This window comes from Tursiops truncatus, chromosome 2 (assembly GCF_011762595.2).
Source record: "Tursiops truncatus isolate mTurTru1 chromosome 2, mTurTru1.mat.Y, whole genome shotgun sequence".
Lineage (NCBI taxonomy): Eukaryota > Metazoa > Chordata > Mammalia > Artiodactyla > Delphinidae > Tursiops > Tursiops truncatus.
Genome location: NC_047035.1, coordinates 49,199,477 through 49,213,445, shown reverse-complemented (window position 1 = coordinate 49,213,445; position 13,969 = coordinate 49,199,477). Strand labels below are relative to the sequence as shown.

The 13,969-nt window shown below is 44.3% G+C and overlaps 1 long non-coding RNA gene across 1 annotated transcript in view; it reads left to right on the top strand.

Annotated features, from left to right (window-relative positions):
- Positions 1–9,524, top strand: part of LOC141277975 (uncharacterized) — a 72,400-nt gene extending 62,876 nt beyond the window's left edge. Inside the window, exon 3 of the long non-coding RNA XR_012329981.1 lies at positions 9,345–9,524. This is a non-coding gene — a long non-coding RNA (uncharacterized lncRNA). The remainder of the gene's footprint in view (positions 1–9,344) is intronic.
- The last annotated feature ends 4,445 nt before the right edge of the window (positions 9,525–13,969 follow it).

The following is a 13,969-nucleotide window of genomic DNA, read 5'->3' as shown; positions in this document are numbered from 1 at the left end:
TCTGTGTAATGCTGCATATGTGATATTCCAGACTTGAAGCCTTTAAAATAAACGGAGGTATAAGTACTGGAAAGGCCAAACGAGGAAAACTATGTGCTGAAGAAAGGCTGCAACAAGAGGTGACAAGCCTTATACAAATTATTCATAAATCCATTCTGATTCATAGCAGGAGCTAGAACCGCCTGTGAGCCCAGAATGGCTGCTGGTTGAGTGAGAGCACTGGTGTGATGATTTGTTTCCTCCAACGAGGGCAGGGCCAATGGACGCCTTCAGGAGGGAGATTGCCGAAGATAAAAATGATCCTCCGGGCTTCCCTGGTGGCGCAGTGGTTGAGAGTCCACCTGCCGATGCAGGGGACACGGGTTCGTGCCCCGGTCCGGGAAGCTCCCACATGCCGTGGAGCGGCTGGTCCCGTGAGCCATGGCCGCTGAGCCTGCGCGTCCGGAGTCTGTGCTCTGCAACGGGAGAGGCCACAGCAGGGAGAGGCCCGCGTACTGCAAAAAAAAAAAAAAAAAAAAAAAAAGATCCTTCAAGGCCAAATGCTCTTTTGGCTGAAGGGCTCCGAGATTTGGTGACCAGAGTTGGACTGAAAGCAGGGAGGAGGCTGAGGAAATTCTCAGCCAGAGGCCACCTGCATAGACTTGGGAGGGGTGGTGGGCCCTCGCCCACCTTCGTCCATATGCTGCAGTGTCTCTGGAGAATGAGGTTCCCAGAGTCCAGTTTTCCTCAGAGTAGGGGAAACTGTCTACTTCACAATCACCTAGGCCACTTATTCAAATGCACATTTTAGGTCTCACCCCAGACTCCCTGATTCAGAATCTGTGTCAATGCAGCTGGGGAATTTGCTTTTCTAGAAAATACTCAAGATGACTCTTTGTACTTAAAAGTGTGAAAACCTCTGCTGAAGTCTAATAGGCAAATACTTTCTTGGGCTCTGGCATAATCTAACCTTTTTTTTAATTCAGGGAGGGAAGTGTCTGTTATGGTCCAGGTCGGACATAAATGGGTGAGAATTTGATGCATCTGAGTAGACTTACTGGGTAGTTAGAAAAATGAATTAGTGAACTTGCTTTACCGAGCACTTCTGTCATAGACTAGGTGCTTAACCGTGTGTTTATTGATTTGTTATGTCACCAGTGAGAGACATCCAGGTCCTGTGGCAGTTTCTTGTCCTCAAAAAATTTTCACTCTAGTTGCGAAGTGAAGGTCAGCACTGACAAAACATTTATGAATCCTGTGAAAAAACATATAATTAAGTACTAGATTTCCTGATGTAAAAGTTAAATGTTAGGTGAAAACTGAGGCCTGGTATAGTCAGGGGAAGCTTCGTAGAGGAGATGGGATATAAGCTGGATTGTGAAGAATTGGTAGATTTGGGGTCTGAGAAAGGACAGGAAGTGCCTGGCAAAAGGAACGTAATGTCTGATGGCCAGAAGCAGAAGGGGGTTTGGGAGCGGATCGCACAGTAAGAAGACCTGAGTGAGTTGAGTTGAGGGTTGAGAGGTGTTCTGGAAAGTGTGTAGGATGGGCTGGGTCACCAAGGGCCTTAGAAGCAAGTAGAGGAATACAGATGAGAAAAGGGAAGTACTGAAACCATTGAAGGCTGTTGAGTAGCAGAGATAACACTGTTTTATGGACCCAGCAGGGCCAGGAGATTCCCAAAGCTGGATGCCACTTTCATGCTCATGGGCAAAGTGGTGAGAAGTCAGATACATCAGGGGAGAGTCAGTTTAGAATCTGCATTTGAGTTGGATGCCTAGCGGAGAGGGGGCAACAGAGAGCAGTTCCGGGGCTGCTAGGCCCTGCCTGGTTGGTGAGGGAGAGAGGCACCAAATCAGCCCAAGATGGCTGGAGCCAGATATGGAGTTGAGTCAAGGTCATGTACTGTGGAATCTACAGTGGAGCAGGCCAGGGCTTCACAGGCAGGGCAGGAGGCCAAAGCAGACACTGAAGCTAGCAAGTAAGGAAGGACTTGGCACAGTAGAATCTGTGGAATTAGTCTGATTATCCATGGTGAAATGAGGCTCATGGGATATGTTCTTTGGAAATTCCAACAAAATGTCAGTGTTGTCTTAAAGGGCCAGACCCCGATGCACGGGTGTGGTTGGGGAAAACTCCACCCAACTGTGAGTTTTAGTTAGGATTGGTTTTCCTTCGCATGACACACTGGCAGGACCCATCCCTAGTCTGCCCAGAGCTGCAGTGTTAAAGGGCATTGGACTGTAGGTGTGCATGGCTGATTTCTAGGAAAGTCATGACGCCTACTTCTTGGTGATGCTCATCAGCGAGCAAACCTGTACTTGGAGGCAATCCGTGTCATAGAGGCAGAGACTGGTTGAAGAATAAGGGAGATTTCTGATCGTAGCTCAGGGATTGCAAAGATGTTTTTGTCTCCTGTGCCAATAGCACTGGTTTGATGGTGGCTGCGTGGAGTGCTTGGGCTAGTCTGGGTTCCACAGGAAAGACTGTACTGAATGATCAGGGATGTTTGCCATGGGCGTGGGGGGAGGGAGGGAGTGAATGACGGCAGCACTGCTACCTATTGCAGTGTCTGATTTGGTCCCGACCTCCTGATCTCATATGTGAGGATACTGAAGCCATAGATAGGAAGTGTGTGACCCACAGTCACAGAACTCAAGGGTAGAGCTAAAACTGGACGTTAAGTCTCCTGACTCCTGGTCCAGTGTTTTTCCTGTGGATCACACAGCCTTCTTTCCCTCCCCCTTGCCACGGGCTGTCACACTCACTTCTTTCTCCCAGTCCCACCCTTGGCTTCTGTTAGACTTTGCATTAGGAACTTGGCCCACAGAATTGATTTGCACAATGGCTAAACTTGTTTCACATGTGATCAGAACCCTTGGGGAAGGATTCTAGGAAGAGGAATTGCAGATTGATTCAGAATTCCCAAGTGCTGGAAAAGCTAGGGGCTTGGCAAGGGTTGGCTGAGCGGAGGAGCAGGACTAATGAGGAAAGATTTTCTAGGGCAGCAGCAGTGGATTGCCGTCACCATTACACAGCCGAAGATAGAAAACTGAAGTTGGAGGCTGCGAGCTGCTCAAAGTTGGGGGTGGGCACGTGTGGGGAGGAGAGAACCTGATGTTTATGGAACAGCAGCTGCGAGAGGTAACCTGGGGTCTTGAAAAGCACAAGGGCAATGGCTCTGCTGATGTAACGTAGGCACATGGGAGATGTGAGCCAAAAAAGCCAGCTGTGCTTACAGCATTTCAGCCTCACAGCCACCCTGGGCGCGGATATGATTAGCCCAAGTTTTACAGGAATAGGAAGTGAGCTGGGTCTCCCGATGGTTGACTAACTCATGCAGGTCTGCAAGTGGCTGACTGTTATAGATCCCAAATCTCATCTCCTTCTCCTGGAACTGAGAACGCCTTTCCAGGCACCCCACTCCGCAAGAGAAAGAAAAGGCTTGTCTCCTGCTAATTGCCCTGCTCTTGGCAGGGGAAAACTGTCAGCTTCGAGTCTATGGGACACATAAATCCAATCTTATTCCTAATTCGTAGAGTGGAGGCCAGGTCTGTGTTGTGTTTGTTCTTGAGTTGTGTGTATGTTTTATTGAGGAATTAACGTCAGAGGAAAAGGGTATGTTTGGAACTTTCATACCTGCATCTGTCATTTCTGTTAGTGTCACTCCTCACCTCCCCTACACTGGGTTTTTTTTTTTTTTTTTTGCTAAAAGAATCAGCGATAAACTATTTGTTTAAAGAGATGTGCATAAACAACAAGGTCCTGCTGTACAGCGCAGAGAACCATATTCAATATCCTATGATAAACCATAATGGAAAAGAATATAAAAGAAAAGAATGTATATATATGTATAACAGAATCACTTTGCTGCACAGCAGAAATTAATACAACATTGTAAATCAACTATACTTCAATAAAAAGTATAATAAAATAAAACAAAGAGACATGCAGCCTGCTAAGTCCAGACTACCCTCAATTGCTTGTGGCATTTTGAGACATAAAATGTTATTATTTGAAGCTGTTCAAAGAGGCTTCCAGCACATGCCCAGGCAAGGCCTCAGGGTGGGCAGAGCTTAGCTCCACCACTGGCTTCACCAGGCTAATAACAGGGTAAATGGCTCCCATCTCACTACCAGCATCAGAAATTAAACCTGCACTTTTGGAGCCTGGCTGGAAACCACCCTCTCCTTCGCCTGATGGGCAAGAGCTGTGCCCTCAAGGCCCATCTGCAGAGGTAGTGTGGCCACTTATGGGTGTTAAAAGTGAGCTGACTGGTCTAAGCCGTCTGTTGTTGCTGGTGCTGGCAGTGAAGCTGGAACCTAGATGGGGACTTACCCCTATCTCTCATGAGTCTCACAACCACGCTGTGTCAAATTGAACTTAGTCTAATGGTCTTAACAGCCACACTATTGGGTGGGGAGGGTCCATCAGTCTCATTTCACAGGCGAGAAAACCAGGGCACAGACCTATTAAGTGTCCTATTCAAGGCTACATGGAAATCCTAACATTTGTTTTTTGCTTTTAAATTTTCTTTTCTTTTCCAGTTTTATTGAGATATAATTGACATATAACATTGCATAAGTTTAAAGTGTACAACGTGATGATTCAATATATGTATACATTGCAAAGCGATCACTACACTGTCTAGTTAACATCCATCCCCTCACATAATTACATTATTTTCCTTGTGATGAGAACTTTTAAGATCTCCTCTCTTAGCAACTTGCAAACATGCAGTACGGTATTGTTAACTATAGTTACCATGCTGTACATTACACCCCCAGGACTTGTTTAGTTTACAGCTGGAATTTTGTACCTTTTGCCCACCTTCCCCCATTTTGCCCACTTCTACCCCTCGCAGCCACCAATCTGTTCTCTGTACCTATGAGTTTGGTTTTTTAGATTCCATATGTAAGTGAGATCAAACAGTATTTGTCTTTGTCTGTCTGACTTATTTCCCTCAAACCCTAACATTTAAAAATAGAAGGTCAGCTTCTCCATATCTATAGAAGTGATTCTTTAAATGAATATAAATGATCAGATATTATTTTAATTACACTGCTCTTTTCTGGGAGGAGATAATTGCCATGCAAGTGAAAACAAAAGAAAAAAATTAAATACTTTTCTGCTTTTTTCTTTTTTTGAGTAGAGAACTAAGTAAAGTCTACCAAATTAACTCAACCAAACGCTATGTCAACAGTTTCTACTGTCTTGCTTTAAAGACTTTGCGAGTGTTACATATTTTCACTTTTAAAAAGCTGAATCCAAAAGTCTTTGCTATTATGATTTTTTGAAGTTTTATATATAATTTTATTAAAAAATAAGTTCACAGTAGAAAACTTGGAAATTGCTATAAAGGCAGAAAACAAACGCTATGCTAAAGTAAAAATTCAGAAATCACTGTTTACATTGCTATATTTTCTTTCAGGCTATTTTTCTAGGCCTAAACATGTTTTGATCTTTGAACAAAATTAAGATTTTGCTCTATACAGTTCAGAGCCCTAGATTCTTCTCACTTCATATTACATCATCCTATTTTGTAACATTAAGATTAAAATACATTATTTTTAATGGCTGCATCATATTTTAACAGTCGTTTTTTGAAACATTTTCTTCACTTGGCTGGGACATCTCTTTCTCTCGGTTATCCTGAGAATCTTCTAAATCTCTTTTGTGGAAGATCTTCATCTCTCCAATTCCTAGCAGTGGGAGGTGCCCCAGAACTCAGTCCTAAGGCCTCAGGCCGCCTCCCTTCCCCAGGTGCATTCACTTGCCAGGTGATCCCATCAAGTACCATGGCCTCAAATACAATCAATCCACTGCCAGCTCCCAAATTCTAGCCTCAAAACTAGACACACGTACAGCTGCCTACTTGCCACCTCCACTTAGATGACTAATAGACACAGTCAACTTAATATGCCTAAAGCTAAACTCCTAATGAACCTGCACCCCAGGTTCCCCATCTCGGCAAATGGCAACCCCATCCCTGAGCTGCTCACGCCATGTCTGAGGTTTTCTCTGACTCTTATATCACACATCCAACCCTTCAGCCAATCCTGCCATCACTAAACTTATCATGGGAATCATTTCACAATGCGTGTAAGTCCAGTCATTATGCTGTACACCTTATACAATGCTGTATGTCAATTACATCTCAATGAAATGGGAAGGAAAAAGAAGACCAAAGCTAGAGAAGGGGATAATGTCATACCAAGATGAGGACCAGGCACTAATAAATCACCTAAGGAAAAGCAGTCCTTGTGACATGGAAAGCTTTAAGAATTCAATCAGATTGCTGTTTTCTTAAAAATAACCTCTCTTTTTTTTTTTTTTTTTTTTTTTTTTTGCGGTACGCGGGCCTCTCACTGCTGTGGCCTTTCCCGTTGCGGAGCACAGGCTCCGGACGCTCAGGCTCAGCGGCCATGGCTCACCGACCCAGCCGCTCTGCGGCATGTGGGATCCTCCCGGACCGGAGCACGAACCTGTGTCCCCTGCATCGGCAGGCGGACTCTCAACCACTGCGCCACCAGGGAAGCCCTATCATTATTTCTTGATAATAATAATCTTATTTCTTGATACTGGGATTAGTTTTCACATGTATTAGATTTTCCATGTTACACAAGCTCAAACTTGTGGTTTGACTTAATGTGACATAAGTGATTGAGGTAGGCATCTTCTCTTTTAAGTGTAAACCTTTTAGTCTGTGTGCATAAAAACAAACAGCAATAGTAAACAGAGTTACTGCTAACATTTTATTTTATTTAAAAAAATTTTTATTGAAACAGTTGATTTACAATGTTGTGTTAGTTTCAGGTGTACAGTAAAGTGATTCAGTTAGACACATATATAAATATATATATTCTTTTTTTATATTCTCTTCCATTATAGGTTATTACAAGATATTGAGTATATTTCCCTGTGCTATACAGTAGGTCCTTGTTGGTTATCTATTTTATATATAGTAGTGTTTATGTTTTAATCCCAAACTCCTAATTTATCTCTCATCCCCCTCCCCTTTGGTAACCATAAGTTTATTTTCTATGTCTGTGAGTCTATTTCTGTTTTGTAAATAAGCTCATTTGTATCCTTTTTTTATATTCCACATATAAGTGATATCATATGATATTTGTCTTTCTCTACCTGGCTTACTTCATTTAGTATGGTAATCTCTAGGTCCTTCCATGTTGCTGCAAAAGGCATTATTTCATTCTTTTTTATGGCTAACATTCCATTGTATATATGTACCACATCTTCTTTATCCATTCATCTGTCGATGGACACTTAGGTTGCTTCCATGTTTTGGCTATTGTAAATAGTGCTGCAATGAACATTGGGGTGCCTGTATCTTTTCGAATTATATTTTTCTCCGGATATATACCCAGGAGTATTTTAAACAGTCACAAAAGAAACCATCTGAAAGTAATGCTGAAAGCATTTCAGAATGTTTGTTTATTTTTTAAAATTTCTGTATCCTCATATATAATCTGGTGAATGCATTTTATTATGAAACCGTGTTATTTTAAAAAATGATTTCTGGATTTCCATAAACACTCTCTTGATTAAAAAAAAAATCCTACCAGTTCTCTAGTCTGCTTTTCAAGTATGTCCAGAATCTGATGAAGGTCACCTCTCATTTCACCTTTGCTGCAGACACCCTGGCCCACACCATCATTCAACCTCTTGGTTGAATGATTTCAATAGCCACCTAATGGGTCTTATCCTGATTCTATCCTGGCCCCATGACAGTTAATACTCGAAAGGATTCTAATCTCACTGCTATTTAAAAGCCACCATGTTCCATCACTGCCTCTAACCCCACCTCTCTGGCCCTCATCCGCTCTGCTCCAGCTGCACATGCATCTAGCTTGCTCTCCCCTTGGAGCTTTGCTTGGCTGTGTCCTCACCTGCTATGTTTCCCCGCAGATAGCTGCCTGTCCTCCCTTGCTTCAAGTATATGTTCAAATACCATTTTATCTGTGAGGCTCTCCCTGGGTAATCTTTATAAAGAGCATTCTCTCTACCCAATACTCTCTCCCCACGCTCTTATTTGTTTTTATTTTTCTCCATATTGCTTTTTCTATGTATTTTGCATATGTATTAGTTTCCTAAGGCTGCTCTAACAAAGTACCACAAACTGGGTGGCTTGAAGAACATACATTTATTCTCTCCCAGTTCTAGAGTCTAGAAGTCTGGCATCAAGGTGTGGGCAGAGTTGGTTCCTTCCGTGGGTCTGAGAAAATATCTGTTCATTGCCTCTGTCCTAGCTTCTGGTGAGGGCTGGCAATCCTTTTGTATTCCATGGTTTATACTCTGGTTTATATTTCCATGGTTTATATTCATGGTTTCAAACTCTGCCTTCATCTTCACATGGCTGTATTCCCTCTGTGTCTCTCACTTCTTCATGTAAAGATGCCGTCCTATTGGATTAAGGGCCCACCCTACTGTAGTATGACCTCAATTTAATGTAACTAATTCCATCTGCAATGATCCTGTTTCCAAATAAGGTCACATTCTGAGTTAGGATTTCAACACATCTTTTTTTGGGAACACAATTCAGCCCATAATAACATACAATGTATTTACTTGTTTATTTGATTGGCACCTGTCTTTACTCACCAAAATGCAAGCTACTTCTGTTCACTAATATGTCCTTCATGCATCAGATGGTATGTGGGACAGAGTAAGAACTCAATAAATATTTTTTAAATGAATGAATGACCATAAATATGACATTTTCTAATCTTTTCTCAACTTGCTAATTAAATAATGTTGTGATGAAAGTTTTTTTTTTTTTTTGTGGTATGCGGGCCTCTCACTCTTGTGGCCTCTCTCTTTGCGGAGCACAGTCTCCGGACGCGCAGGCTCAGCGGCCATGGCTCACGGACCCAGCCACTCCGCAGCATGTGGGATCTTCCTGGACCGGGCTTCAACATATGAATTTTGTAGAGGACACAATTCAGTCCATAGCACTGACTATCCCTTAATTGATTCTATTTCCCAAGAGTCTATCCTTGGTTCTCCCCTCTTCTCATGCTGTATGTTCTCATGACTTCAGAAAATCTAATGCTGGTTCTCAACTCTGTATCACCATGTTTTTGCTACGTTTTAAGTTATTTATATATCTATATCAATATCTATATCTATGTATATGTAAATATTTTTCCCCCCACCTAGGAGCTGGTTTACCTTTTCTTTCAAGTTTTTACATTGTTTCATAGTTACAGTTAATGGCTAATGATAAAAATGTTCACTAAACACCTATTACTGGGAATTTAGATTGTTTCTGATTTGGGGGTATTATAAACAATACTATAACATATTTTCAAACATACATTTTTTTCTCTCATGTTATTTTTCCGTAGGGTAAATTCTCAAGAGTCAAAGACTTTCAAAAAGTCAGAGAGGAGGCTCGAAGGGAAGATGGCGGAAGAGTAAGACGCGGAGATCACCTTCCTCTCCACAGATACACCAGAAATACATCTACACGTGGAACAACTCCTGCAGAACACCTACTGAAGGCTGGCAGAAGACCTCAGACCTCCCAAAAGGCAAGAAACTCCCCACGTACCTGGGTAGGGCAAAAGGAAAAAAGAATAAACAGAGACAAAAGAATAGGGACGGCACCTGCACCAGTGGGAGGGAGCTGTGAAGGAGGAAAAGTTTCCACACACTAGGAAGCCCCTTCGCGGGCGGAGACTGCGGGAGGCGGAGGGGGGAGCTTCGAAGCCGCGGAGGAGTGCACAGCAACGGGTGCGGAGGGCAAAGCGGGGAGATTCCCGCACAGAGGATCGGTGCCGACCGGCACTCACCAGCCCGAGAGGCTTGTCTGCTCACCCGCCGGGACGGGCGGGGCTGCGAGCTGAGGCTCTGAGGCTAGGGTTTCGGTTTCGGACGGAGCGCAGGGAGAGGACTGGGGTTGGCGGCTTGAACATAGCCTGAAGGGGTTAGTGCACCACAGCTAGCCGGGAGGGAGTCCGGGGAAAAGCCTGCACCTGCCGAAGAGGCAAGAGACTTTTTCTTCCCTCTTTGTTTCCTGGTGCGTGAGGAGAGGGGTTTAAGAACGCTGCTTAAAGGAACTCCAGAGAAGGGCGCGAGCCGCGGCTAAAAGCGCGAACCCCAGTGACGGGCGCGAGCCGCGGCTGAAAGCGCGGACCCCAGAGAAGGGCGCGAGCTGCGGCTAAAAGCGCGAACCCCAGTGACGGGCGCGAGCCGCGGCTGAAAGCGCGGACCCCAGAGACGGGCGCGAGCCGCGGCTGAAAGCGCGGACCCCAGAGACGGGCGCGAGCCGCGGCTGAAAGCGCGGACCCCAGAGACGGGCGCGAGCCGCGGCTGAAAGCGCGGACCCCAGAGACGGGCGCGAGCCGCGGCTGAGGGCGCGGACCCCAGAGACGGGCGCGAGCCGCGGCTGAGGGCGCGGACCCCAGAGACGGGCGCGAGCCGCGGCTGAGGGCGCTGACTCCAGAGACGGGCGCAAGCCGCGGCTGGAGGCGCGGACCCCAAGGCGGGCGGGAGACGTTGGGGCTGCTGCTGCCGCCACCAAGGGGCCTGTGTGCGAGCGCAGGTCGCTCTCCACTCCCCTCTTCCGCGGAGCCTGTGCAGCCCGCCACTGCCGGGTTCCCGGGATCCGGGGACGACTTCCCCGGGAGAGCGCACGGCGGGCCTCGGGCTGGTGCAGAGTCACGCCGGACTTTGCCGCCGCAGGCCCGCCCCGCATTCCGTGCCCCTCCCTCCCCGCCGCCGGCCTCCGTACGCCAGAACCCCCGAATCAGCGGCTCCTTTAACCCCGTCCTGTCTGAGCAAAAAACAGACGCCCTCCAGCGACCTACACGCAGAGGCAGGGCCAAATCCAAAGCTGAGCCCCTGGGAGCTGTGAGAACAAAGAAGAGAAAGGGAAATCTCTCCCAGCAGCCTCAGAAGCAGCGGATTAAAGCTCCACAATCAACTTGATGTACCCTGCATCTGTGGAATACATGAATAGACAGCCAATCATCCCAAATTAAGGAGGTGGACTTTGGGAGCAAGATCTATGATTTTTCTCCCTATTCCTCTTTTTGTGAATGTGTATGTGTATGCTTCTGTGTGAGATCTTGTCTGTATAGTCTTGTTTCCACCATTTGTCCTAGGTTCTATCCGTCCATGGTTTTTTTCTTAAAATTTTTTTTCTTAATAATCAATTTTAATTTTAAGAACGTTATTATACTCTACCTTCGTCCTTTCTTTCTTTCTTTCTTTCCTTCCTTCCTTCCCTCCTTTAGACAACGAATCATCCCAAATTGAGGAGGTGGTCTCTGACAGCAAGATTTATGATTTTTCCCCCTTTACCTCTTTTTGTGAGGGTGTATGTGTACGCTTCTGTGTAAGACTTTGTCTGTATAGCTTTGCTTCCAACATTTGTCCTAAGGTTCTATCCGTCCCCTTTTTTTTTTCTAATTAAGAATTTTTTAATTCAATAACTTTATTATACTCTATTTTATTTTTACTGTATCTTCTTTCTGTTTTCCCTTCTTACCCTCCTTCCTTCCTTCCTCCCTCCCTCCTTTCGTTCCTTCTTGCCTTCTTTCCTTCCTTGCTTCTTTCTTTCTTCCTTCCTTCCTTCCTTCCCTCCTTCCTTCCCTCCTTTAGACAACGAATCATCCCAAATTGAGGAGGTGGTCTCTGACAGCAAGATTTATGATTTTTCCCCCTTTACCTCTTTTTGTGAGGGTGTATGTGTACGCTTCTGTGTAAGACTTTGTCTGTACAGCTTTGCTTCCAACATTTGTCCTAAGGTTCTATCCGTCCCCTTTTTTTTTTCTAATTAAGAATTTTTTAATTCAATAACTTTATTATACTCTATTTTATTTTTACTGTATCTTCTTTCTGTTTTCCCTTCTTACCCTCCTTCCTTCCTTCCTCCCTCCCTCCTTTCGTTCCTTCTTGCCTTCTTTCCTTCCTTGCTTCTTTCTTTCTTCCTTCCTTCCTTCCTTCCCTCCTTCCTTCCCTCCTTTAGACAACGAATCATCCCAAATTGAGGAGGTGGTCTCTGACAGCAAGATTTATGATTTTTCCCCCTTTACCTCTTTTTGTGAGGGTGTATGTGTACGCTTCTGTGTAAGACTTTGTCTGTACAGCTTTGCTTCCAACATTTGTCCTAAGGTTCTATCCGTCCTTTTTTTTTTTTTCTAATTAAGAATTTTTTAATTCAATAACTTTATTATACTTTATTTTATTTTTACTGTATCTTCTTTCTTTTTGTTTTTCCTTCTTTCCCTCCTTCCTTCCTCCCTCCCTCCCTCCCTCCTTTCGTTCCTTCTTGCCTTCTTTCCTTCTTTGCTTCTTTCTTTCTTTCTTCCTTCCTTCCTTCCTTCCTTCCTTCCCTCCTTCCTTCCCTCCTTTCCTTCTTTCTTTCCTCATACGTCTACTAATTCCCTCTACTTTTTCTCCCTCTTATTCTGAGCCGTGTGGATGAAAGGCTCTTGGTGCTCCAGCCAGGAGGCAGGGCTCTGCCTCTGAGGTAGGAGAGCCAACTTCAAGACACTGGTTCACAAGAGACCTCCCAGCTCCAGATAATATCAAACGGCGAAAATCTCCCAGAGACCTCCATCTTAACACCAGCACCCAGCTTCACTCAACGACCAGCAAGCCACAGTGCTGGACAACCTGTGCCAAACAACTAGCAAAACAGGAACACAACCCCACCCATTAGCAGAGAGGCTGCCTAAAACCATAATAAGGCCACAGACACCCCAAAACACACCACCAGACGTGAACCTGCCCACTAGAGAGACAAGATCCAGCCTCTTCCACCACAACACAGGCACTAGTCCCCTCCACCAGGAAGCCTACACAACCCACTGAACCAACCTTAGCCACTGGAGACAGACATCAAAAACAGGAGGAACTACGAACCTGCAGCCTGCAAAAAGGAGACCCCAAACACAGTAAGATAAGCAAAATGAGAAAACAGAAAAACACACAGCAGATAAAGGAGCAAGATAAAAATGCACCAGACCTAACAAATGAAGAGGAAATAGGCAGTCTACCTGAAAAAGAATTCAGAATAATGATAGTAAGGTTGATCCGAAATCTTGGAGATAGAATGGACAATAGAATGGACAAAATGCAAGAATCAGTTAACAAGGACCTAGAAGAACTAAAGATGAAACAAGCAACGATGAACAACACAATAAATGAAATTAAAAATACTCTAGATGGGATCAATAGCAGAATAACTGAGGCAGAAGAACGGATAAGTGACCTGGAAGATAAAATAGTGGAAATAACTACTGCAGAGCAGAATAAAGAAAAAAGAATGAAAAGAACTGAGGACAGTCTCAGAGACCTCTGGGACAACATTAAACGCACCAACATTCGAATTATAGGGGTTCCAGAAGAAGAAGAGAAAAAGAAAGGGACTGAGAAAATATTTGAAGAGATTATAGTTGAAAACTTCCCTAATATGGGAAAGGAAATAGTTAATCAAGTCCAGGAAGCACAGAGAGTCCCATACAGGATAAATACAAGGAGAAATACGCCAAGACACATATTAATCAAACTGTCAAAAATTAAATACAAAGAAAGCATATTAAAAGCAGCAAGGGAAAAACAACAAATAACACATAAGGGAATCCCCATAAGGTTAACAGCTGATCTTTCAGCAGAAACCCTACAAGCCAGAAGGGAGTGGCAGGACATACTGAAAGTGATGAAGGAGAAAAACCTGCAACCAAGACTACTCTACCCAGCAAGGATCTCATTCAGATTTGATGGAGAAATAAAAACCTTTACAGACAAGCAAAAGCTGAGAGAGTTCAGCACCACCAAACCAGCTTTACAACAAATGCTAAAGGATCTTCTCTAGGCAAGAAACACAAGAGAAGGAAAAGACCTATAATAACGAACCCAAAACAATATAGAAAATGGGAATAGGAACATACATATCGATAATTACCTTAAATGTAAATGGACTAAATGCTCCCACCAAAAGATACAGATTAGCTGAATGGAT